Raw genomic sequence first — 26,488 nt, 5'->3', positions numbered from 1 at the left:
CTGGGGGGATTCAAAAATAAAATACAAAAGAGTAATTGAACATAAAAACAACATGAACAAATAAAAATGAAACAAAAAACGCGTAAGAGCGTGCTATTGTTATGATGCCGATTTTCAAGTTTAGGTTCAGTTACAAAAAATGTATGCATTTTTTTTAATGGGATATTGCTCAGTTACAATATGGTCAGGTAGGTTGTTCCAGTCAGTAGTGCAAAATACTAAGGAAGAAAAGAGGAGAGTGTTAGTATATGGCACTGAAATGGTTCAATCTTGCAGGAATTGTCTAATATGGATGATATAAAATTGGCAGCTCAGCAGTAAGTAGATTGAACTTTGGAATCTGAGTAATATGCATGTTGAAAAAAAAACACTATCGGGCTATTTTTTCGTTTCCTTTTTAGATCAAAAATACTTATGCTAGCTTTTAAAGCGGAGACACTATAGTTTCGGACGAATAATCACTGCATATATATCCGGCTGCTTTGTTCTGAAGATTCGAGCCTCGGGATTAGGTAACTTAGGTGTGGTTTCCAAATTATGCTAGCATATTCTAATGTTGGGAGGATAAATGTTTTGTATGCAAGTAGTTTTGTTTCAATGGGAGGCTAGATATAATGTTCATCCAATGAAACCAAGTGTTTTTAGCGGGCTATTAGTTATTTGCTCAATCTATGATAATGAGTGTGTAAAATACACGCCCAAATACTTGTACGACATTGACTGTTCTAGTGGTAGTGAAGTAATGAGTACTGGGTTAGTGTTTTAGTGGAGGATTTAGTTACGGGCATTTGTTTGCATTTACGAGTGTTAATGTTCATCTGCGAAAGGGAAGACCATGATGGCAGCGTATCTAAATCGTCTTGAATAATATTGTGATCATTATAAGTGTATTATTTTTCCGGTAAATAACTCAAGCATCAGCGAAAAGTCTCATTGTCGACTTAATTTATAATGGTAGGTCATTGATATATATTAGAAACAAAAGAGGCCCGAGTACACTACCCTTAGAGACACCTAATGCAACAGTAACGGGACCGGAATAGCCAAACAAGTATAAAAGTAACGGCATTCTTAAATTGTCAGGTGCTGGTTTCTTGGGTTGTGAGATGTCATAGTTCGAAACATATATTGGACACGTTTTCATACACTTTTCTTAGACATGTGATAAATCTGCATAGGTTCTGCAATTCAATGCACTCTTCCTGTTAAAAATACAGTGCTTGTTTTATTGCAAACTATCTGGTTGCTACATTGAAAAAAAAACACCTGTGACCTGCTTATAAAGCAACTTTCTTGTTTTGACTCGCCGCTAAAAGGCGACACTGTAATCGTATCCAGATCTGTCTCGGTGTTCGGTGGACGCGAGCGGTCCGGGTTTCAAGGGCGAGTTTGCCAAGGAGTGTTTCAGTCGATGACTACACTTCCCGATGCCGCTCCCGACATCATCTATCAATATGTGCGCCAAACGCTCTCCGCCACTCGACTCGGTCGTCTGTGTCGCTGAAGTTTTTTACGCTATTTTTTTACACTAATGGAGCTATGCTTTCTAATTTTACAAGGTAAAACCCACCTATGAAACGCACGCTTCACGAGAAGTTCAGATTACAAATTGCGGGCGCCGTTTTGTACGGCCCATTTTAGAGCTAGCCTCAATATTTGTGACGCTTTATATTTAGGATTCTTCGTTTTCGGGTAAAACCTGATATTACCTAATTTTCGCACCCCGAATTGTTTTTATGAAAATCGGCTTAAAGGGCAACTCCGCTCAATTCCGAAGATTTCGGGATAATGATTGATTTCGAATAAAAATCCCTAGTAAAACACACCGCGTCGTTTGCTTCGCGAAAAATGGGATATATATTTTTAAATCTAAATTTAAACACGAGCGTAAATCGAAACCGAAAGTTCGGCTCCGCCCGGCAACATTGGCCTCGGGTCGCCAAGTACATGGCCATCACGTGGTACGAGATGTCACGTGATCCTCAGCCCAACGACGGGCGGGAGGCGGGCGTGTAGCAGGCGCGAGTGTCGTCTGCACCGCACTCTTCGCCTCGTTTTGGTTCTACGGCATTCGACGACGTCGGCACAACTGCGGCATAAGTCTGCGCACGTGGTGTCCGTAGTGTGGACGAAACTCCGAGACAATAATTACAATCGGTGAGACGCCGACGGCGGTTGTGACGCGGAAGACGGCGGTAACGGCAGGACCACGGCGGGCGGCCGGACGGCTCCCAAGAAAGGCGCTGCGCAGGCGCGTTACACCATGTCACGTGGACACCGCTGAGCGCCGAGAGACAACATTGCTGACGTCATGCGCTACGCTCACAAGGAGAAGTGAAAACAAGCAAAAGGGGGCCATGATAATGACGTTTAGATCAATGTTGGCTCCACCCATGCCTTAGCCTTGACTGCGCAGTTGGTTGCGCCTGAATTCGCCCGCTCAAGTCAGCCGATTTCGGCAACTTGGCGAGTTGCAAAGTTTGCCGAACCGTTTAAGAAACGTTTAGACAGAACTGCGCCGTAACATTTCACGTGTGGTCTTCCTAGGCGATACTGAAGAGGACTGCACTGTTTTTTCAAAACCAAAAATGAAGCGCAGTTGCCTTTAAGGGTGATTTCTCCCCGAAAACCGGTCTTGAAATCAGCTGACTATATGGAAAATAAGAATAATTCTGGATCTCTTTCAAACTGATTGCTCGGTCGGTTGGTTGATGGTAACAAACATCTTCGATTTACGTTACCTCCACATATATTCGCTGCAGAATAAGTCAGAAGGTGAAAATAAACTATAAGATCGAGCATCATTGCGATATAATATACTTTATTGGCTGTTGTTTTTGTAAATAACACATTTCAGGTACCTTCCCTTCATAAATAAAAGCCGACAAAACCCGAGTTCTTAATGGCTTCAGAAAGACCCGATTTCTCCCGGATCATCAGCCTGAAAAATAACGCCCGATTTTTACGTAGAAAGCCCGAAAACGAAGAACCTTATCTATATTATAGTCGCTGAAAGTTTAAGAAATGACTAGTGTGTGTGTGGGGGGGGGGGGGGGGGGGGGAGGGGGGGGGGGCGAGCCCTAGGCATCTTACTGTCGCACTGAAGCTAGCGAAAATGCGGCAACAGTCGATAAGAATGCCGAAGGACGAATCGCGAAGGAAAAGGTAGGAATAACGAACAATAACCTGCGTTTTTAAAGTTATCTGTGACTATAGTTTACAAGTTGATAAATAGTTTCATTATATGCGCAACCAATAACTTCGATAAGCCAGACATTCGATAAATTTAAAACAGCCACCGTAGCGCATCCGGGTCAAACATTGGCTTTCATTTTTTAACCCTATATGCGAGCTACGACAAGGTGCAGCCGCTATGTCGAGTTCTACTAGTGCAACCTTTGTCGACAATCTTTTAGTGTTTCAGAAATGAAAACTACGCCTCAATTCCCATATGGCAAGCACGTTCGTAGACCTTGGAAGTACGACGCACATCAAACGTGCCGAGGGCGGAGGAGTGAGGGTCGGGGGGGGGGGGGGGGTGGAGGGGGGGAATCTCTAGCTACACTTACACAGTAACGGAGGTATTAACCTTGTATCCGTAATAAAAGGCGTTCCGCGAAAATATTGCCTTCTCTGTTACAAACAAGGAAGAAATACAAAAATGGGGGGAAAAACTGCCGAGGGAGAAAAAAAAGCTAAACGACATATGCAGGTAATAAATTCCGCACGGTGGATCTTACTCGCGAACGCAACTGAACATTTCGTTCCTTTAAGCCACGTGATGGCTCCTCCTTTCTCTCAAATTGTTGTTTCATCCTTAGTAGGTTCTATCGACGCGTATGTCCAGACCTACTGGGTCTGGACATAAGGTTCCCTTGACTTAGGAAGACCGGCGCCGCTGACCGCTTCTTTCACTCACAAAAGGAAATGGATAGTATCTGGAGAAAGGAATTCCGGTCCGTACTGTCGGGTGTAACGCCGTGGGCAGTTGCCGTCTGCTTACTGGGAACTTTGATTTTCTATGTCGCTGCCCTTACCAGCCCTCATCGAAGAAAAATAGCCTCGTCAAGGAAAGCGGTAAGTGTTTCCTTTAGCATGATAGGGTCAGACATGTAGTCCATTACTAAAATGAAGTAACTTAATACCATTACTCGTTACTCACTCGAAGAGTAGCTAAGTATTTCTCGTTCCTGTGATTCAAAAGGAACGCGTTACCTCAGCTTGAGCGTAAGGCGTTACTTTCTCGTTACTCTAAATGTGTCGTTTTCATGAAGCCACAGTCGCTTTGTGCTCTCGCTAATAATTCGATCGCTTCTTTCTAATGCGGTCATTATGGGATAACTCTGGCTATACTGACTCGGCTTGTGCACATCTTTTTATGGTGTGTGTAGCATGTTCTCGGGCTGCAAATTGCAGGAGCGAGCTTGGGTGAGAGCGAGGTTGTGTACTTGTGTTGTATACGCTCCGCTACAGAGGTAACTAAATAGCCTTAATCATTACTTTATATGAAAAAATAGCTTTTCATTTGGTCATTTAATCGAACCCGTTTAAATTTGGTAGCTCTATGGTGTGGGTGGTGCTCTTGGTTTTGGTGGTGTGTAGTTCCGGATAAAGGCGCGTTCACACTCTTGCAACCGAGTACGACCGAGAAAGACTTCTTGGGACCGGATGCACTGAGCGGAGCTGGTCCTAAGAGATCGCAAGAGGCTTAAAAACCGGTTTGGTCTCTCTCGGTCGCACTCGGTTGCAAGAGTGTGAACGGGCCTTAACCCTTATTCGTTGAGCGACGGTGCGGGTGCCGTTTTTAGCTCAGATGGCACTTAGGGTGGGGTTTTGTGTGAAAGCAGATTACGTCTCCCCAGGGTCTTTTCGTAGCGCTGCGCGGCTTCCCTTGAGCACCATCCAGATACAAAGTCGTTGCGCTGTATTTTCTGGGTCGGCAAGAGAGGGGAAGCGCATATTCCGGCTCTTTCCCCTCCTTTTTCCGCGCGCTCTTTCTACGCCACCTGTTTCTGCTACTCTATTTTTTTGCACTGCTCCCTCTCCGCTCCACGCACCTTTTCGCACCACCTGCTCCTGCTCTTGCTCCTCCCGTTCCTGCGTGCTGGGCCCGCAGCTCAGTCAGAACTCCATTCGGCTTTCAATCCGGTGACCTGGGTTAAATTCCTGGCACCGGTTGCCATTTGTTTTTCCAAAGATCCTTTAGCGGCTATGGAGTAAGCGACCTACATGGTTCGGCTTACGAGGCTCCTGAGCTTGATCGGCCCTCTAAAACTTCCGATTTAGAACTTCGTTACCGAAAATGAAAACGTACAAATATGGATAGGGTGAGATACCAGGGAGAGCGCAGACGAGCTGGTGTAACATTACCATTTCTTTAAATTACCCGAGACTGGGGCGAGAAAACTAAGAAGCATCAAAACGTGGAAGCGAAAGGCAAAGTGATTGGAAGACAACGTCTCGAACATGGCTAAAAGTTTTATTCAGTTCACTCTCCTATATACCCCCACTCCCAAGGTCTCCAGCCCCCGCACACACAGCTTCCCCTCCCCAGGGACATAGACACCGCGAACACACTCGCACACACAAAAAAAAATCCATAGATAAAGCCGAACAGGGCTGGGCTTTATCTATGGATGTTAATGATTTATACTATTCGTTGGAGAGGAATAGACTAATGAAGAGAGTGAAGGAGGCAGTGGAACTCAACTTAGTGAAGTTTCAATCAGGATCGGGAATCTCTGTAGACAGTTTCTTTTTATAGAATTTTGGATTTTTATCTACTCTCTACAATTGTAAAATATGGGGACAAGCTGTATATTCAAAAAGAAGGGTGTGTATAGGTTCGGCTGTAGCACCGATATTTGCAGAGATATATTTGAATTCATTGGACTCCGCAGTGGTTATTGGTCTGAAAGGAATGCCCTCGGGGAGCTATGTGGTAAAATGGTATGTCAATGACATTGTAGTGTGTTCGTTTCTGAACGGAGTAGCGGAAATGGTGGAAAGTTTGATCAGAAAGTCGGCTGCTGAACTGCGTTTCACTGTAGACCAACCGGAGAAAGATGTTTTGCAGTTTTTTGACTTACTGATTCATGTAGGGGAAGGTCTATGTTTGGAATATGGGAAACAGTTTAAAACCTGTTTTTCCAAGAACAAGTTGCCACTCGGGAGTAGTAAGGTCACTGTTCAACAACGCATTGAACAGGTGTTGCGTCCATTATCTAGCAGTGAAAGGGAAGTTTGAAAGACTATGTAGAGCTGGGTACAAGGAAGGTTACATCAACAGGTAAATGGCTTTTATGTCAAGAAAAATAGTGCGAGGGGATGAAGCACCTAAGAAAAAATGCGCAGTTATGCCCTATTTTCATAAAATATCGCATAATGTAAAGGCATGTGCGAAGAAGTTTGGAGTCGATGTTATGTTTGGGACGGATTTTAAGTTCAACAACCCCACCCCCTTTCTAACAGAGAAGAAAGGGTGCCAAGAAGCACATAGAGAATAGTCTGTTTGATGTGAGAGTGGGGTAGTGTATGAAATCCCTCTGGAGTGTAGCTTCAAATACGTGGGTCAAACTTCCAGATGTTTAAACGACAGATTACCAGAGCACAAGCGGAATGTCAAAATCAAAGCTCCGAATTCAGAAATAACGAGACATGCTCGGGAGTGCAAAAATTGTAGGATTCACTGGTCAGAAACAGAAGTCATAAACAAGAAAACCAATGGCAAGAAAAGGGTAGTAAGGGAGACAGTCCGAATTAAAACGATGAAAAATTGTATAAGCCAGGCGTCACTTCAGCTTAGTGACACATCCAGGGCTTTCCTGCGAGTTTAAGTTTTCGTTGTTGTTTGTTTCAAACAGGTAGACGAGGTAAAGAGACAGTGGGTGTCAGTCTGAATCCGGTTTAGGCATCAGCAAGGTGATCTGGTGTATGTCTCTTTGTTCAAGTCCCCCCTTTTCCACGCCCCTTTGGGAGATAAGTGTGTCCCCGAAAAATATTTTTTGGCTTTTTTTGTTTTTGTTTTGTGGAAAATAGGTGTGTCGCCTATATTATTTGTTTCTTTTTTGTGTGTGTGTGAGTGTTCGCGGTGTCTATGTCCCTGGGAAGCGGAGGCTGTGTGTGTGGGGGCTGGCGACCTTGGGAGTGGGGGTATATACGAGAGTGAACTGAATAAACCTTTTAGCTGTGTTCCAGGCAATGTCTTCCTGTCATTTTGCCTTTCTCTTCCCTGTTTTGCTTCCCGTTTTGCGTTGATGCTTCTTAGTTTTCTCGCCCCAGTCTCGGGTAAATTAAAGAAATGGGTAGGGTGCATTCAGCTCCATGCACTCTGCTATTGCGGGAAGTAAAATCTGACCCAATTTAACTCTTTGTATCTGAATAGGTATGGGTTAAACTGAAACTTTTAGCAATTTGATTTTAGAATATTGATGGCATTAAAGCAACTGCAATGCCGAATCAAGGGCGGTAACGCAGAGTGGTAATTAAACATTTGATTTCACCGTGATATTAAACAGTGCTACCGAAAAATAAATCTTGACTCCAGGATCGCATACTGGTAACGATAGCAAGTACGCTAATGCTCGCCTAAAACGTCGGTATGTGTCAAACTAACTTTCATGGGTGCTCTGCTGCAGGGGTTTATGCAGGTACTTATCACTCAAATTGTTGAGTTCATTTTTTTTTGTCATGGTTTATATAAGCGGCACTCACGATCTCACCTAACCTTTTAATATGCGTGTCGTTTTTCTACTACATAATGAATTCGAGTGACTTAGGTGGGTAGTGCCAAAATACACGTGAAACGACTCTTTTTGTAGTAATTGCGATAACAACAACAATTTGTCTATGCCGGACTAATAAATTATATATCAACTGAATTGGCGTTGGAATGCTATTCTCGAGTTTCACTCCAGTGTCCAATTATTCCGGTATTCAGCTTAAATTGAACTAACAACATTTAGTGTAAATATTTGAGGAAAACAGCATAGCTTGTTTTTTAAAAGTACATACAGCTGACGTTGCATTCTTAGACATCATAATCGGTTACTAATTTCAAAGTCAGTTTCTCTGAGTCAAAATTAAAATGAAGTTTTCTTTTAGTTCTTGTAAGTGTGTGTCCGACCATGAAACTCCTCTGTGGCGCCCTAGAGTGTCATTGCTTGTCCGGCTTTCATATTCTTCGTTTCTACCCGCTCTTCACCATTACAGCGGTGCTTTTAAGGGTTAGTTTCCCCGGGACCGTGTCCGGTACCAAAAAAATGTCGACACCCGTGGTCGACACAACACTCTGGTTGCCGCCGTCGTTTGTAGATGGTGGTAGCTGTCCAGAGTGTTGTGTTTGCCGGTTGTCTGCTTGCCGCCGTTGCTTATAGATCGCGGCAACATTTCCAGCCTCGGCAACCAGACAACTTGTTGCTGCATGCCGTCGTTCATAGTTGGCGGCAACAATTCTTCGGAGGAAGAAGAGCGGAAACGGAACGAGCGGCGATGCGCGCAGCAGCTCCAATGGTTCCGCAACCGCCGCAAGGCCGCTATCGTCTAAAGTTCCACTCCGTCGAGCGCTTCAGCTTACCTTGCAAGAAATGAGCAGATCGCTCGCCTGGAAAGCCACCGCCGAGAACAGAAGCTAGAAATCCGCTGCTCTTCCTTTTTCACCAGAGTGGGAAGGCTGAAATGCTTTTCTCTCGCTTTCTCTGCTGGAGTTGTGCATGCATGGCAGACTTGTACGTAACGCGTTACAAGAAATGGATTACTTGTAATCGATTACTTTTTACTGTAATTTTGTAGCGCTTCAATTACTTCCATTAAGGAGTAACGATCCTTGTAATTGAATAACTTTTTTGCTGTAATCGATTACAAAATTACCCAGTACAATTTTTCTCCATTTCTTTTTTTGTTTCGGAGGGGGGCGGGGAAGGGGGGAAGGGGGGGAGCGATTAGGATGTGTGGAGTCACTCAACTCTGGGCAACGGTCAATTTTGTTTTCGAAACCACTAAGCACGGAATTCGAGGATTAGTAGACCTTTTCACTATGCTTCGTTTCCTGGTTACATTTTTTTTTGGTACACCGGAGACTACTTTTGGGTATGAAAAATGATTTTGTCCAGCCTTTTGTGTATAAACAACGCTCTTTTTATTTTAATATTTATTGTTTTCACGAGAGGGATTGGGTGTGTTCGCATGACTCACTCAGCTCTAAGCAAAGACGGTCAAGGCTTTCTCTTTTTTTTTTCGTTTTCAGAGCTTAGCACGAGATTCTAAGCAGAATGCTACCGTAATTAAAAAAGTTGAATGAAAAGTAACGTGCAAAGTAATCGATTACTATAGAGTAATTTTTCGATTACTTTTTAAAGCTCTAATTGTAATTGTAATCGGTTACTTTTTCAGTGAAGCAATTGTAGTTGTAATCGGTTACTTTCATTCAGTAACGTGTGCAAATCTGATGCATGGTTATAAGGCTACAAAGAAGGTATAAACAAGAACTGGACGAATAAGGAGACATGTACTTTAAACTAGAGAGAATATTTAGGTGTCACGAAATCGCATACATTGAAACCTTAGGTGTTGATACAACCCTAGTTTTGAAAATAATAAAATTGTTGAGGGGGAAAAGACAAGAGAAGCCTAATAAATAAATTGGAAAGGAAAGGCTTATGTTAATTATCACTGGAGAAGCGGAGAGTGATAACTGATTTAAGCTGTGTCGGAAGCAATCGAACTTAGCCTTCGGCAGGATAGTTGCTGGAGCAGGAAGGTTATTGGCACGCGTCCTTCCCTGCTCCACCCCCACCACCGATAAAGGATGTCTCAAATATCTCTCGCCAAAACATATTTCTGCACCAAATTTCGTCGCCTTGATTTGAAAACGGCCACCACAGGTGCGGGCAGTTGAAAAGTAATAAAACAGTGAAATGTCATCAGAGGTCCGTGAACTTTCTACGTGGAGCTTTAATGAAGATATTTTGAACATTTTTTCCAGTTTGTAGGACGTACCGATCCCCGTACCTTGACAGAAATGAATACCCGTACGAAAATGTCAGATATATCCCTGATATATTTGATATATGGCCATTTATGATAGTATAAGGAGTGGAATATGGCCATATACCGCCATATATGGGAGCAAATACGGCCACATATCGCCATATAAATGGGCAAATACAGCCATATATCGCCATATACGCGTGCAAATACGGCCGTATGTCACTGTACAAAAGTTCAAATACTGCTCATATAGACCGTTCCATTAGGGTCATAGCAGAGAGGGTATACAGAGAAAAAAATGCCCTCCCCCTCTCGCCCGTACGTCGTCTGCTCCGCCGAGTGGGCACTACCTAGCATCCGGCTGGCGTACAAACTCTGTTTAAAATCCTGTCATTTTGGGAATTTCAAGCGCAGATGCGCAGGTTTTGGTATGACAGTTATCGTGTATTAATATGCTAGATAAAAAAAGACTAACAGAGTCCAATAGCGCTGTTATCTGCGTGCAAATAAAAAAAATAGGGAAAACTGTGTTAGGCTGGCCGGTCTCTCTGGCAAAAAGTGAATCCGGTGGCTCTACCTTTTTTACTATACAAAGTTCGTACTGGTGTAGGCCTTTAGCGACCATGAGTGGATGTCTGAAATATTAAATAAAAACGTGCTCTCCTGCCGGAATACACGCAGTAGTTGAGGGTAGTACTGCCGGCTGACTGAACTGCTATTTAAGTAAAGGAAAAAAGATATGTCAGTTGATCATTTACCGAAGTAAAACAACAGAGAGCTCTAGGCTGTTTTTGGAGTAGCCATAATTATTCTAAGAACGCAAACCACTCCACAACGGCAGCCACTAGCAAGAGTTTGATGTTCCGTACAGCCCGCCGACACAGCCCAAAGTGGAGAATGGCAACCTCCCGTTTTTTTATCTGCTAGCGGAGTCGTGCGCGTGCCCTCTCTCTCGTTTGACTCCGCCGAACCCGCTGAGTTTCCCGGATGTATGGAGAGGGCGTTGCTGTCCAATAATAATAATAATAATAATAATAATAATAATAATATTTTTATTGCAGGTTTCATAAATTCATACAATGTATTCCGTTTCACTAAAGCACTTGCGTGCTTCTGTGTAAAAAACGGGCAGTCCAAAAAAAAAATACAATCCATTGAAATACAACGAGGCAACAACAACCATCAAGTCATCAAATTTCCACCAATGTATCATACAAAAAGCATTTAACCGAGAATAACAAACAGGACTACTCCGACGTTGTAGAACAAGGCAACATTTCTCAGAACATCGCGTATATATTTTCGTTATGTTATTATGAATACAAGCGAAAATCCAAAAAAAAACAAGGCATCAACAACCCAAAAGCATCAAAGTTCAACAAATGTACCAATCCGAATCCATTAGCATAGAATAACGAACAACAAGTCGACTCTGACCCTGCAAACAAAATGACATAACTCTACCATCGAGTACATCTTTAGTTATGTTATGATCCGTCCCGGTGAGGTTTCACGTGGTGGTTTTGTTTATATAAAGGTAATCACATGCTTACCCACCAGTACATTAAAATTTGCAAAGGTTTACACTCTAGCTGTCCTTGGTGTGTTTGCACAATTTCTTCATTTCTTTTTTTACCGACTATATGGATTGCAACGTTAATAGATTGTCCGGGATGTCATTAAAATATTTGGGAACATAATACTTCCGTTGTCGCAATCCATAATTCGTATATACTCTTGGAATATGGAGGCTTTCTGTGTGTCTCAGTTGTTTTTGCTTGTTCGACTTCAGCTTGAAATCATGTGTGAAGTAATGTTTTGTAAGGATGACAAACTTCCGCAGGTTATCCATTGACAATAAATCCAGATGATCTAGCTGCTCTTCGAGCGTAAGGTCTTCATACCGTGTGCCGTACGTTATGTTCTTTAGCATTCTTTTTTGTATATTATTTATTTTTTTCTTCTTAAAGCTTGAGCAGGATCCATAGGTTGTTATTCCATACCGAATTTTCGATTCCCCTAGCATCTGGTAAACAGTCCTTCTTAGGTTGATATCCGCGCTGCTTCGTAGTTTTTATAGGTATCCCGATACTGTTCGTAGTTTTTTTAACAAGTAGTCTATGTGGGAGTCCCATGATAAATGTTCGTCGAAGTAAAGACCTAAATATTTCGTATCTCTTGCATAAGGTAGCGGTAGGCAAGAGCAGTGTACGCATTCACATGAATGCAGGAATAAAGGCTTATCAGAGTTAATTCGCCTTTGGTGAGTGCGGAAGCACATTAAACATGTTTTCTTTTTATTTACAAAAATCTTATTTTTAGAGAACCATGTCATAACGTCTTTTAAGTCTTCCTGGAAAATGTTGAGATCACTGTCGTAATTTTTATCTGCGAGAACAAGAGCGGTGTCATCTGCGTACTGGTTAAGTTTGGATTTCAGAGGTAGGGCACCTAAGTCATTCACGTAGATGTTGAATAGCATTGGTCCTAAAACCGAACCCTGAGGAATGCCCCAGGTGGGATATGCTGCGTCACTCACATTATTCCCGATCTTGACTCTTTGTGCCCTGTTGTAAAAGTAGTCTTTGAAGAATTTTTGGAACGGTCCCCGGAAACCCAGTTTTTCTAATTTGTTTAGCAATATTTCATAATCTATTGTGTCATAGGCTTTTGTCAGATCTAAGAAGAGTCCAAGTACTATTTCATTATTATCTAGTTTACCATTAATAAACTCTGTTATGTCCTCAAGCAGCAGTGTCGTACTTTTCCCGCGCCGGAAGCCGCACTGGCAATTATTTATCAACGAAAACTTCTCACAGAACGATGTCATATGTTTAAAGACAAACTTTTCCATTATTTGTGAAATCGCAGATAACAAAGCAATTGGTTGATAATTGATTACTTCTTTTTTGTTTCCTTTTTTTGTGTATTGGTCTAATGATGGAAACTTTCATTTCATTAGGAATAGTTCCTGTATCGAAAATTCCTTTTAATATTGCAAGCAAAACTTTTTTTAAGCTGTCAGAGTTAAGTCGTATGTCCCGAATTCTTATTTGATCATAACCCGCCGGTTTCGTCGTCGACATTTTCTCAAGTATATCTTTTAGATCTGATTCTGACATTTGAGACAAAAACGCCGAGTTCTGTTGGCTTCTCCTTAGTTTAGGGCCTGCTGCAGCGTTCTTTGATTGGTCACGTAAGTCTTGAACCTCTTTAACGAATGCCCTATTAAATTCATTGCTTAATTTATTAATGGTGTGTTCACCAAAGTTTTCCTGTATGAAATCATCTACGCTGTCTTTTGGAGGCTTTCCAATTATTTGATTCACAACGTCCCAAGTTTTCCTGAGATTTTGTCCGCACTGTTTTGATTGCATTGAATGGAATTTCTTTTTTGCCAACCGAATTTTTGCCGTCAACGCATTTCGTGCTTTTCTAAACTCTTCTTTTAATATCCTATCATCTGGATTTTGTTTACATCTATTCCACAGCGTACATTTTTCGGAGCTTAGTTCTAGTATTTCTTGGTCCATCCAGTTGTTCCCCGGCTTTCTCTGTTCAAGTTTAACTCTTTTCATAGACCCGTCATATATGTTCCTGAACTTTTTGACTACTGCTTTGTATAGAGAGATGTGGTCTAGGTTTAACAGAGCGTCCCAGTTGATTTTTTTATATTGTGGTCTACCTTCCAGTTGTCCAGTATATGTTTATGTTCCTGCCGCTTCCTATCGAAATTTTGATTGCCCACTATTTTTAGAGTGACGAAAAAGTGATCGGCTACTTTTTGTTTAATGATTCCTGCAAGAAACTTGAAATTGCTCGTTCGCACTATTATGTGATCAATGCACGTTTTTGTCATTTTTTCTGCCAGGTATTCTTCTCTAGTGTAAGCATCAATGAGGTTTTGTAATCCATAACTGTACAGTATGTCGAGGTATTCCGTGACTCCGCTTCTACTAGGACACATAACGTCGATGTTGAAGTCTCCTGCTAATATAATATGGCCATTATTGTTAAACATGGTTAAAAGTTTCATCAATTCGACGTTAAATTCACTTATATTACCACTCGGTGGCCTGTATACCGCGCATAAAGTAAACGATAGGTCGCTTTTGTTCATATTTATCGCCATAACCTCTGCCTGATGCAGGGACACTTCAATGCGTTCGTACAGCCAAGTGTTTCTAATGAATATAAGTATTCCTCCCCCTCTTCTTCCATTTCGGCGTACAGATATCGCATTAAACCCATCTAAGCTAAATGGTAAGGGCTCATTTGCTTCGACGTTTATTTCCGTGAGGATTATTATACCGGTATGCTCTAGTGAATCCTTTATGTAAATATTCAATTCATCCCAGTGTTTTTTCAGGCTTCGGACATTAATATGAATAACTTAAAGGATTCTACTTCCATTTCCTTCATCCGCTATCATATATTCCGTTTGTGTCTCCCAGTCGTTAAAGGTATCAAAAGAGGCCATCATGTTATCGTAGTCTATTTAAATCACTCTCACTGTCAACACGGATTGCAGCCGCCCCTTCCCTTTGCCTGACCAATATTTTTCCGTTTCTCATCCAGACGTATGTGTACTCTCTTTCTCTCGCACATTCTTTCGCTTTCCAAAACAGCCATCGTTGCAGTTTCGTGAGGTTTTCATTAATATAGACCCGTTCATTCTTTAGCGCAGTGCGCTTCGTCATCCATTGGTCTCTTTCTGAACTGTCATTGAATCTTACGATAATAGGAGGTATCTTACCCTCCCTAGCCCTCAGTCTGTGCATTGACTCAATCTTTTCAGGCTGCGGTATAGATAAGGAGAGCTTTGCTGCTATATTTTTTACGATTATTGAAATATCTTCTTGATCACTCTGAGCAATTCCGTGAATTTCGATGTTATTTCGTCGTGAGTACTGTTCTGCCTTTTCCACAGCCCATTCTAGCTCCTGTATTCTTGCGTCTCTTTCGTCAGCAAGTTTTTCGATCTGGCCTGTTCTTTTTTTTTAGGTCGTTGGTGACATGTGTCAAGGAATCTATCTTTTTTGTTAATTCATCATACTGACTCGAGAGCATGATGGTAGTGCTCTCTATCGTTTCGGTAGTCTTTTCTTGTTTATCCAGTTTTTGGATCATTGTGTCATGTTTTACAGATTGTAGATTTAGTTTTCTTTCAATGTTTTCGACTCTAGCTAATACTTCCGTCAGCTTCTGGTTTGTTTCTGCTAACTGTATTGCTATAGCTGCTTCATTTCGTTCCACAGTTCTTTGAGGTGATACTGCTACCTGACCGCCTTTTTGCGCGGATTGTCGTTGTTTATGTCTTGTACAAGTTAGGCACTGCCAAGACAACAGCTCTGCGTGTTCCATGTTTTTGAGTTTCGCTTTTTTTACCCCTGCGCAATTACCCACGTGGTAAGAATTTTTGCACTCGTAACATTGCAATGATTGGCTCTTTGGTGCAATTTGTTTCAAGCAGGCTAAACATTCCTTAGGCTCCTCTGCGGCAGACATGTTTCAGCACAGTACGAAAACCGTACAAGTCAAGGCGGAACTAGGCAGTCCAGCGGAACGTAGGCCAAGAACAAAAAAAACGCTTTTGGACCCACCTGAGGACCAAGACAGTAACGTTAGATACGTCTGGGGCCCTTCGCTGGACTGCGCTTGTTCCCCGCTTGTTGCTGGCCTATATGGGCTGTTGCCGCCCTACGATGGCGTGGTGCTCTGTTGTTGATGATAGCTTGTCATCGTCCCTTGTCGAATTCTGGTGCGGCTGCGATGACAGCGCAGCTCGGATGAGATGATTCCAGCTTGATTTGCCTGAGGACCAAGACAGTAACGTTAGATACGTCTGGCGCCCTTCGCTGGACTGCGCTTGTTCCCCGCTTGTTGCTGGCCTATTGGGGAGGAGGACAGACCGTGACGCCCCAAGCGGTTAACCTAACAACTACACGGATGGGGACAACAAATACAATGACGCAGCGTTCGGCCGACATAACCGAACGCGGCGTCAGCGTTCGGCTGGAGTTCGTGTTCTCCGGCGAGGGGGAGGAGGGGCTGTTTTGTTTCCACAACGGCCTGCATGAACAATGCAATATGCACGATCCCAGCTCAGCACAAAAGCCGAAGTGGGTCAAGCTCGCATTCTCTGAGGATAGATCCGGCACTTAACGTCGCTTCGTCGATTGTTAGTATTTTTTTACATTAAACTGCGCCCCGCGCTCTATTGTGGAAGATGACATGGCCATGCCCATAAGGCCTGTCGGCATGTGCACAGGCCTTGTGTTGAGTAAACACCAAGCGTGGGGAAAACAAACGGGTCAGAGCGCCCCCTATAGTTCGATCTCCTGCCCAATATGGGCCGTTGCCGCCCTACGATGGCGTGTTGCTCGGTTGTTGATGATAGCTTGTCATCGTCCCTTGTGGAATTCTGGTGCGGCTGCGATGACAGCACAGCTCGGATGAGATGATTCCAGTTTGATTTGCCTGAGGACCAAGACAGTAACGTTAGATACGTCTGGCGCCCTTCGCTGGACTGCGCTTGTTCCCCGCTTGTTGCTGGCCTATATGGGCCGTTGCCGCCCTACGATGGCGTGTTGCTCTGTTGTTGATGATAGCTTGCCCTCGTCCCTTGTCGAATTCTGGTGCGGCTGCGATGACAGCGCAGCTCGGATGAGATGATTCCAGCTTGATTTGCCTGAGGACCAAGACAGTAACGTTGGATACGTCTGGCGCCCTTCGCTGGACTGCGCTTGTTCCCCGCTTGTTGCTGGCCTATATGGGCCGTTGCCGCCCTACGATGGCGTGTTGCTCTGTTGTTGATGATAGCTTGTCATCGTCCCTTGTGGAATTCTGGTGCGGCTGCGATGACAGCGCAGCTCGGATGAAATGATTCCAGCTTGATTTGCCTGAGGACCAAGACAGTAACGTTAGATACGTCTGGCGCCCTTCGCTGGACTGCGCTTGTTCCCCGCTTGTTGCTGGCCTATATGGGCCGTTGCCGCCCTACGATGGCGTGTTGCTCTGTTGTTGATGATAGCTTGTCATCGTCCCTTGTCGAATTCTGGTGCGGCTGCGATGACAGCGCAGCTCGGATGAGATGATTCCAGCTTGATTTGCCTGAGGACCAAGACAGTAACGTTAGATACGTCTGGCGCCCTTCGCTGGACTGCGCTTGTTCCCCGCTTGTTGCTGGCCTATATGGGCCGTTGCCGCCCTACGATGGCGTGTTGCTCTGTTGTTGATAATAGCTTGTCATCGTCCCTTGTGGCATTCTGGTGCGGCTGCGATGACAGCGCAGCTCGGAGGAGATGATTCCAGATTGATTTGCCTGAGGACCAAGACAGTAACGTTAGATACGTCTGGCGCCCTTCGCTGGACTGCGCTTGTTCCTTGCTTGTTGCTGGCCTATATGGGCCGTTGCCGTCCTACGATGGCGTGTTGCTCTGTTGTTGATGATAGCTTGTCATCGTCCCTTGTGGAATTCTGGTGCGGCTGCGATGACAGCGCAGCTCGGATGAGATGATTCCAGCTTGATTTGCCTGAGGACCAAGACAGTAACGTTAGATACGTCTGCCGCCCAGAGAGCGCTAAATGAAATGGTCTATAGCCCGTTCACGACATATATGGGTAAAAGTATATCTCCTGATAATAATATTAGGGCCCGTTTCGGTCGTGCAAGCAAAAAGTTGTATCGACTCGCGAAGATACTAGTTGATTTATCAATATTGCATAAGTCTCATGTAATTGGTTAACTATTGTTAACACCCTCAAAGTGAAGTTATTCCAGATATTTGGACCAATTATTCAATTGCTCATTTTGAAGATTGAAAGACAAATGAAATTTGGTTGTATGTTTGACGTGCAACAATATTACGAAGTGTATAAGATCGGAAAGCGAGTTAATCAAATAATGGAATTTAGAACGCAGCTCCTCGTTTCCGCGTTAGGCGGTGTCGGCGTCGCCATCCGCATCAGTGTAACCGCCCCGCTAAATATAGCGGGAAATTGAATATGTGCATATGTCACGTGACGTCAATTTTCCCGCAAATCTAGAAGTGAAACTAATTTTGTTCATGCTTCCCCGCTAAATTTAACGGGGAGACACGAACCGTTAACTTACTGAAGATGCAAGACGCTACTTCGTCGTCGTTAATCCTTTTCTCTTTGAACGATTGCGAAGCCGTTTCGCCCGGAGTACCCTACGCAGGATCTTTCGAAAACCGCTCGCGCAGCATCGAAACCTTCCGTTTGCGAGCGTCGGCGATTTATCGTGTGTTGTCCGTGGTATCTTTTACGTGTGACTCTTTCGTGAACAAAATGGAAGCTTAAAAGCACGAACCTAACAGTGTACACATCATGTCTAATTTATTAGTCAATATATGTATGTATATAATTATCCGTGGGCATCGTGCGCCAAAAATAGTCGCGCATCGTTTTTCATTTAAAATTATATTTTGGGCTGAACAGGTTCTTTGGAAGTTCAAAAGCTGGACTTCAGAGAGTTGTCCTGTTCACTCGGTCTTGACCGCAGGGTAGACGTTATGCGTGTTTTAGGCCAATCGTGTCTCCGGTTAGGATTACGTGCCTACAGTCTAAAAGCTGGGGATAACTGATCAGGCAAAACATGGCAACTGCCTCAAGCCCAATGTCACACATAGCATTGATTGCACTATCAACCTTGGGTACAAGTGACAAATCCTCTCGTTGTGGTCATTGTTGGGAGGCCCCAGGAGATAAGCCGATGAGCCTTTTGTGTGTGCACTCCCGTCTTGGCCTTTCCTTCTTTCCTTTTCTCTCTCTCCCTAAGCTGATAGCGTGTGAGGGATGACACATTAGCCATTGGCAATCTCGGAATGCGTTCTGCCAGACTTAGTTTGGCGTGTGTTGCGCCCTGCGTGGCTGCTGCGGATTTCTGCTACTGCAGAAAATTCTAAAAGTCCTACATGTATATCGGCAACACGTGATTTCTTCAAAGAAGCACAAGAAGTTTTAGAGCGCAGCTCTTAGGCGCCCGTTTCCGGCTTGAGCGGCGTCGGCGTCGGCGTCACCGCGCGGTGCATGATGGGCAAATTTCCCCGCTAAATTTAGCGGAAAATATTCCCCGCTTAATTTAGCCGGAAATATTTCCCGCTAAATTTAGCAGAAAAACTTCCCCGGGTAATTTAGCGGAAAAATTTCCCCGCTAAATATAGCGGAAAAAGTTTCCCGCTAAATCTATCGGAACATTTTCCCGCTAATTCTAGCGGAAAACTTCCCCGCTAAATTTAGCGGAAAACTTTCCCCACTAAATCTAGCGGAAAATTGTTCCCGCTAAATCTAGGGGAAACGTTTCCCTGCCAAATTCAACGGAAAGGTTTCCGCGCTAAATCTTCCAGGCTTAATCTAACGGAAAATTTGACCCGCTAAATTTAGCAAAAAATTTTCTTTGCTAGACATAGCAGAAAATTTTCCCCGCTAAATCTAGCGGAAAGTTTTCCCCGCTAAACTTAGCAGATCACTGTCCCCACTATATTTAGCGGAAAAGTTTCCCCGCTAAATTTAGCGGAAAAAATTCCCCGTTCTAGCGGAAAAATTTCCCCGACCAATTTAGCGGAAACATTTCCCTCCCAAATTTGGCGGAAAAATTTCTCCGCTAAATTTAGCGGGGAAATTTAGCCCCCTCTCCGTACCTTGCCCTCCTCCTCCTGAAGAGCTGCACTCTAATTCGGCGTTACAGGGAGTTGTAAACGGCTTTCATTCCTTTTTTGTGATGCGTTTAGTGTTCGGTTGTACAATTGACAGCTTGTGCTACATCGTGTTGAATCTTCACGGACACCTTCCTTCTCGTTTTGGTGTTTGAGTGGTGGTTCTGCCGTTGCCGTGTCGAAATATATCTCGGATTATAACTTCAAGTCCCGTCTCGTCAATGGGTGCGCTGCAACGTAATTCGCGACAGTTGATCATTTTTCTAAAGGTAAACTTCCAGATTACCTGTAGAATTAGGCCGTCCCTATCTCCTGGCAGCCGGGAGAGTAATTTCTCTGAAATTCTGAAATCATGTCACAACTGCCGGTAGGATACTGATTTTTTTTATTCTCCCTGCGTTTCATGATGACATGTTTCACGGCTACTTGCTCGTGGATACACGTTTTATGGACACACGCTTCGCCGACATTTACATTTCATCGACATTCGTTATGCGAATGTCGATAATCCTGCTTTCCCTGGGAATAAAGTTGAGCGAAATCAGGAGTCGAATAAAGCGCAGCTCGTGTAAAAATAATAAAAGTTGGTACATGCTTAATATCCAATTGGTATTTTTCTTATACAGATGAGAAGTCACTTTTGGTAGTTATTTGCAGAAAACAATATATAGAAAGGTTGCCTTATTTGATTGGGACATATCTGTCCTTATATGGAAGGCACATATACCCTCATTTGGCAGACTCAGATATGGATATATAAAACATTGGGCATATCTGGCTAGATAAGCCTTATATAATCTGATGTGCTTGATATGGCTAGGTATGGCAAATTTTTTATACAACCATATGTTTTTAGTTAAGTCCAGATAGGCCATTTTCGTAAGGGTATGCTTTGTTTTGGAATAGAAGAAGCCTGACACCAGTTGATGTTTACAGTAAGCCACGGGGCTCTTGGTAATGTTTCTCATTTGTACAGTTGTTTCATATCGATCGTTTACACGTTATTGGAAACAGATACAAATTACAATTACAAGTACCATCAATTAAAAAGTATTCCGTTGTATCGCTTGATATTTAAGAGAAAATGTGAACGGTCATTACTTGAAAAGTAACCGTTACTTTTCTCCGATTAGTTCATACTTCCAAAACGATAGATTTTTCTTCCAGTTTGAAGACGGGCCTCTCATACCGTATATTGGAGAGTTTTAGGAAACCGTCTTTGCTCATCCGAGACGCTACGATAGGCCCTCCGGTACGAACTGCCCACAAGGGAGTCTTCTGTGGTAGCGCATGCGCAGTTCGTACGGGACGGCCTACCGTGCTCTATCGAATGTGCAAAAACGGTTCCCTAAAACTCTCTTTTATTAGAATAGAATCACCGCATTACCAACTACTCATCTTCACAATCTACCACTTATTGTAGGCAATCCTGTTTCAATGATTCCTTGGGAGGAAAGTTGGGCAACCAAGACCGAATAAATAAGGGGGTGGGGAAAAGCTGCGTTGTGCACACTTTAGGCAGAAAGCTATGTCACAACGGGGGTTCAAAAGCATGCTTGGGGAGCACAATCTACATCACCGTGGCTCAATGAAGCAAAACAAAATTTAGCTTCGTTGCTCGAAGGAATCTGCACACTCGATTGTGCCTATAGCATCGCATGAAAATTGATATATAAATGTTGGGTACCTTATTTGCCAGGCCCAAACACGGGATCATATAAAGCAGTCCATATATTGTATATAAGAAATTGGGCAAATATGGGTATATAAGGAATCGGCTAGATACGGCTTTATCCGTTTAGATACGGCCTGACAATGTATATCGGGCCATATATGCCCAATTCCTTATATATGCATGTGCATTTTTTTTAAATATAAGTCCAGATATGACATTTTTTTAAGTGTAGCCCACGCGAGTTTACACAGAGAAAACACCCGAAACTTGGAATCGTGAAATGGTTGTCTTGTGGAATCCGGGCCCTTTCTCGTACACTTGACAAGGAAATTACGTTCGACGTCACCCCTGACCTATGACTATTATCTTGGTTTTTTGGTTATCTTGAAAAAAGAGGGGGAGGGGGGACCAGGGTAGGGGGAGCTTAGTGCCAGATTTAGGTTTCGAAAGGGTGGACTGTTTGGACCGTGACTAAAGGCCCAGATGCTACATCAACCATCAACCTTAGCACTGAAAGGCTTTTATCGAGAATTCCGACTTTGCAGTTCCAGCTAGAAAACCCAGTAAACCACTTTACAAAGTGACTCCTGGAGAACCGGACACCTTTGCGTACAGCTGGGTAACAATTGCTTTATTCTTTCCTCTCAAGAGTTCGAAGCAGATAATGTGGACATATCGCAGAAGTTTTAATTCATACTCGGAAACCAAAAAAAAAAGGGAGAGGGGGAGCAATGACCGAAAAGAAGAAATGAATACAAGTATATAATTGCAACGAAAGTACTATTGTAATTACTTCATAGAAAAGTAATTCAACGAATACTAAATTACTTCAAGAAGTAATCATTTACGAGTAATTATACTTCTCATGATAAGTACCGTACAAGTCTGCTTAAGATGTTCCCGACAAGAGAACGAAACATTAAGCACGCTCTAAAATAAACCGTGTTGAGGGTTGCGACTGCTCCCGTATACTGCACGGTTCTTACAAGTCGTTTGATGCGGCTTGAAAGAACTGTTCGGTTAGCATTTTTTGTTTAAATATATTCAACTCAGAAGGCTAGCCGCATTCTGAGTTGAATATATTTCAACTTTCGGTTGCTTGCAACGGTCGGACGGCTTTCCTCCTCTCTACCCCTTTAAAGATTGTAACGGTTAAAGGAATTTTATCACTTCCAAAGCGAAACAAATTGTTGCTGATTACTACCTAATAAGAGTGACAAAATGATTACGCACCTACTCTAACGATTTATCGAGTACAAGTCGTTTGATTAGTTGTACCGTACAAGTCTACTTGATGTTCAGTGGACGACACTTCTAAGGAAAACCAAAAGACACTGTTCTGTGTTTAAATATAGCACGCGGTTTTAATCTGGCTCTTGATTGCACCTGGTGGACCCTAGCTTCCACGCTAAGTCCATCTTAAAATGAGACGGAGTTTAGAAGAGGAGCAGCGGGAGCGAACAAAGGCTTCTTCTCGTCTGGAACTTAGGTGTGTGACAAATGGTAATTCAAGGAATATTTATTTGTGGATTCTTAGAAAATACGTTAGCATGACCCTTGGGGACCACCACATAGGTTTCCCTTCGGGAGACGCTAACGCTGACCCCTTCACTTTTCTCTTTTGGCTTTCCCTTTTGATTCTATTTTTTGCTCCGCCATTTTGGCTTTGTTACGGGGTCAGTGCTAGTGTTTCCCAAAGGTGGACGTTTGTCACTTTGTCAAGGGTCATGCTAACGCATTCCCTAAGGATCCACCAATGGATCTTCCTTATTTTTTTTTCGGCCAAGCGGTCTCGCCGAGTTCACCTCGTCCCAGCCTTTGTCGCACACAGATCCGCGTCGGCTTGCCCCTTCTTGCTTCGCGTTTCGGCCAGCCGAGCTATAGGCGCTGCTTCCGTCCCTGTCTTGTGCGCCCGCTTTGTATGCTTAGCAGCGGTATCCGCTACCTGATGCTACATTCGCTGTTCAGCGCTTTCTCACGCGCGCATTGGCTTCCACCCCGTGACGTCACCTACCTCTTGCCCTTTGTACTTTCCATTACTCTCCTCTTTCCGACGCCGCGCGCTTCCCTTTCCACTGTTTTGTCTGCCGATGGACGGCGTCAGGTTTTCGCTGTCACGTAGGTAATAATGCTAACAGGGATAAAAATAAAGACGAGAATGTTTTTTTTCAAGGTTGATTATGAACCACGCCTTTGATTGTGTCCGTGGCCTTTGCCTAGTTTTAAAATAATGATCGCTCGTTTTATTAACTCAGGTATCAAAGCATTTTCCGCAACACATATTTGTTGCACATGTGCATGCTGATTATAGTCCTGTTTGAACTTTAATTATGGTACTTCTGGCGATTTAAGCAATCTAGTAATACTCGCTGAGGTGTTTTTAACAACATATAAAATCGTGTAAACAAATCGTGGAATGTTATGCAACAATTCAATATCGTGATTTATAATAAATATTAATGCTTACTAATAAGCGTGTTCTGGGTAAAACAAAATAAAAGGGATTTTTCATTGAAATAAAAAATTTATTTACCTTGTTTGTTTTAACATATACCCGCACATATTTTAAATTTTGCACTCGTAACTAGGAGCCTCCGGTATTTTAGTTGGTTCATTATACATAATTATGGCGCACACAATCGTAGTCTGAGCCAACGCAGCAGCAACAAGATAAGAAAAAAACATTCCTGTAACTTACGTTCGCGTACTTATATATACCAGGTGTTTCATTTTAATTCAAACAGATTTTCTACAGAAATTTGTAAAAGATGCAATAATACAGTTTGTGCAGGTGAGTTATACGGCCAGGGGGATAATATGTGGGTGGCTAATTTTTGCGATAAGTCGAAAAATTAACTAAACTACCTTAATTACATTTTTATATAGTAAAATCATCATATCGTTTGAATTACAAACATGCTCAGCCTATCCGAAGACCACTATATCAGTCAATTTTAGAACGACTTAAGCTCCTGAGAAACTCCGGGACGCTGAACGCGATGACAATCTAATCAACCGCGTGTTGCCACTGCTAGCTTTGCGCCGACTGGGGAGGGGGGGGCACTTTGGTGCTCCCCCCCCCCCCTCAGTTTCCCACGAACTTCAAGTCGTTCTAAAGTTCAGTGGTATAGTGGTTTTCAATTATGCTTAGCATGTTTCTAATTGAAACCGTATAATTAGTTTTGCTAATTAGACAGTTAATTACGGAAGTTTAGTTAATTATACAACATATCGCAAAGATTAGCCACCTATGTAAGGTCACTCTCGCTGTATAACTCACCCGCCCAAAGTTTAGTAATGCATCTTTTACGAATGTTTTGTAATAAATCTGTTTGAATTGAAACACAGGGTGTTTTTTAAGCTTTACATATTAAAAAAAGTGCCTTGAAAGTTATTTTAGTGCGATTTGTGGAGGTGAGTTATTTGGCCAGGGGGACATTATGTCGGTGGCTAATATTTGCAATAAGTAGGATAATTAATTAAACTTGTCAATTAACTTTTTCATAATTGAAAATGAACATACGGTTCCAATTAGAGACTTACTGAGCGTCATCAGAAACCACTAAATGAACTCATTGTAGAACAACTTGAAACTCGTGGAAAATTTGGGGGCGCACCAAATTTACCACTCGTGCAGCAGGCGCAAAGCTAGCAGTGGCAGAACGCGATGATAATCTAATCATCGGCGTTCCGAAACCGCTAGCCTTGTACCTGCTTCACGAGTGGTAACATTAGTGCACTACTACGCTTCTCACGCGCTCAAAGTCTTTCTGAAAATTACTGATTTAGTGGTTTTCGGTGACACTCAGGAAGTTTATAATTGTAACCATATGTCTATTTTCATTCATTCAAAAGTTCATGAACAAATTTTAATTATTTAGCTGACTGATAGTTACGATTAGCCCCTATACTATGTCTCCCTGGCCGTACAACTCACCTGCACATGCCGTATGAGTGCAACTTTCACAGCTTTTTTAAACAAGCCTGTCAAGCTTAAAAAAAAAAGTGAAAGCCGTTTACAAATCCCTGTAACGCCGAATTGGAGCGCAGCTCTTGAGGAGGAGGAGTGAAGGGTACTGAGGGGAGGGTAGACCCCTCCTCCTTCTCCTCCTCCTTCTCCCCTCATTCTTTAATATGCTCTGGGGGGGGTCACGTGACCTCGGGGGGGGGGGGGGGTCACGTGACCTCGGGGAGGCGTGACCTGGGGGTCACGTGACCTTGGGTGTCACGTGGGGGTCACCGCAAGGTCACGTGTCCCCCAAGGTGACCCCCACGTGACCTCAGGGGGTCACGTGACCTTGGGGGTCACGTGACCCCCTCCAGTCACGTGACCTTGGGGGTCACGTGACCTGGAGGGGTCACGTGACCTTGGGGAGGAGACCACGTGACCTCGGGGGTCACGTGACCTTCAGGGGGTCACGTGTGGGTCACCTTGGGGTCACGTGACCTTGAGATGACCTTGGGAGGGGTCACGTGACCTTGGGGAGGAGATCACGTGACCTCGGGGGTCACGTGACCTCAGATGGGTCACGTGACCTTCAGGGGGTCACGTGGGGTCATCTTGGGGTCATGTGACCTTGAAATGACCTTGGGAGGGGTCACGTGACCTTGGGGGTCGCGTGACCTTGGGATGACCTTGGTTACGCCGACGCCGACGGCGACGCCAACGGCGACGCCGACGGCGACGCCAACGGCGACGCCAACGGCGACGCCGACGCCGCTCAAGCCGGGAACGGGCCCCTAAGAGCTGCGCTCTAAAAAAACAAAAGACACTCTATATATGTATATGTATATGTATATATGTGTGTGTGAGTGTGTGTGTACTCAAGAGCTGGTAACGCATAAACATCTGATGATATGGGAATAACGTTACCGCTTAGCGGAATTTGTTATCGTTACTCTACTTTATATCCAAGAACACAAGCGTTCTCTTCCAGAGTTTCCTTTCTCTAGAAAGTTATAGAATTACACGTTCAGTGCAACCCGTTGGGCAACAATACTTTTTATTTCATTTCTATTTGTACCATGTGTGCATCGTCGACTGACTGCGCACATACGCTGCCCGAGGCTGATGGACAGTTTTCCTTTTTAGAAAAATGTATGTGTTTGTTTTGAGAGCGGCTTCGTAGTATTGGTGCGAAGCGCA

Source organism: Ixodes scapularis, unplaced genomic scaffold (genome assembly GCF_016920785.2).
Source record: "Ixodes scapularis isolate PalLabHiFi unplaced genomic scaffold, ASM1692078v2 PGA_scaffold3__209_contigs__length_174095766, whole genome shotgun sequence".
In the NCBI taxonomy this organism is placed as follows: domain Eukaryota; kingdom Metazoa; phylum Arthropoda; class Arachnida; order Ixodida; family Ixodidae; genus Ixodes; species Ixodes scapularis.
This window is presented reverse-complemented; position numbering follows the sequence as displayed.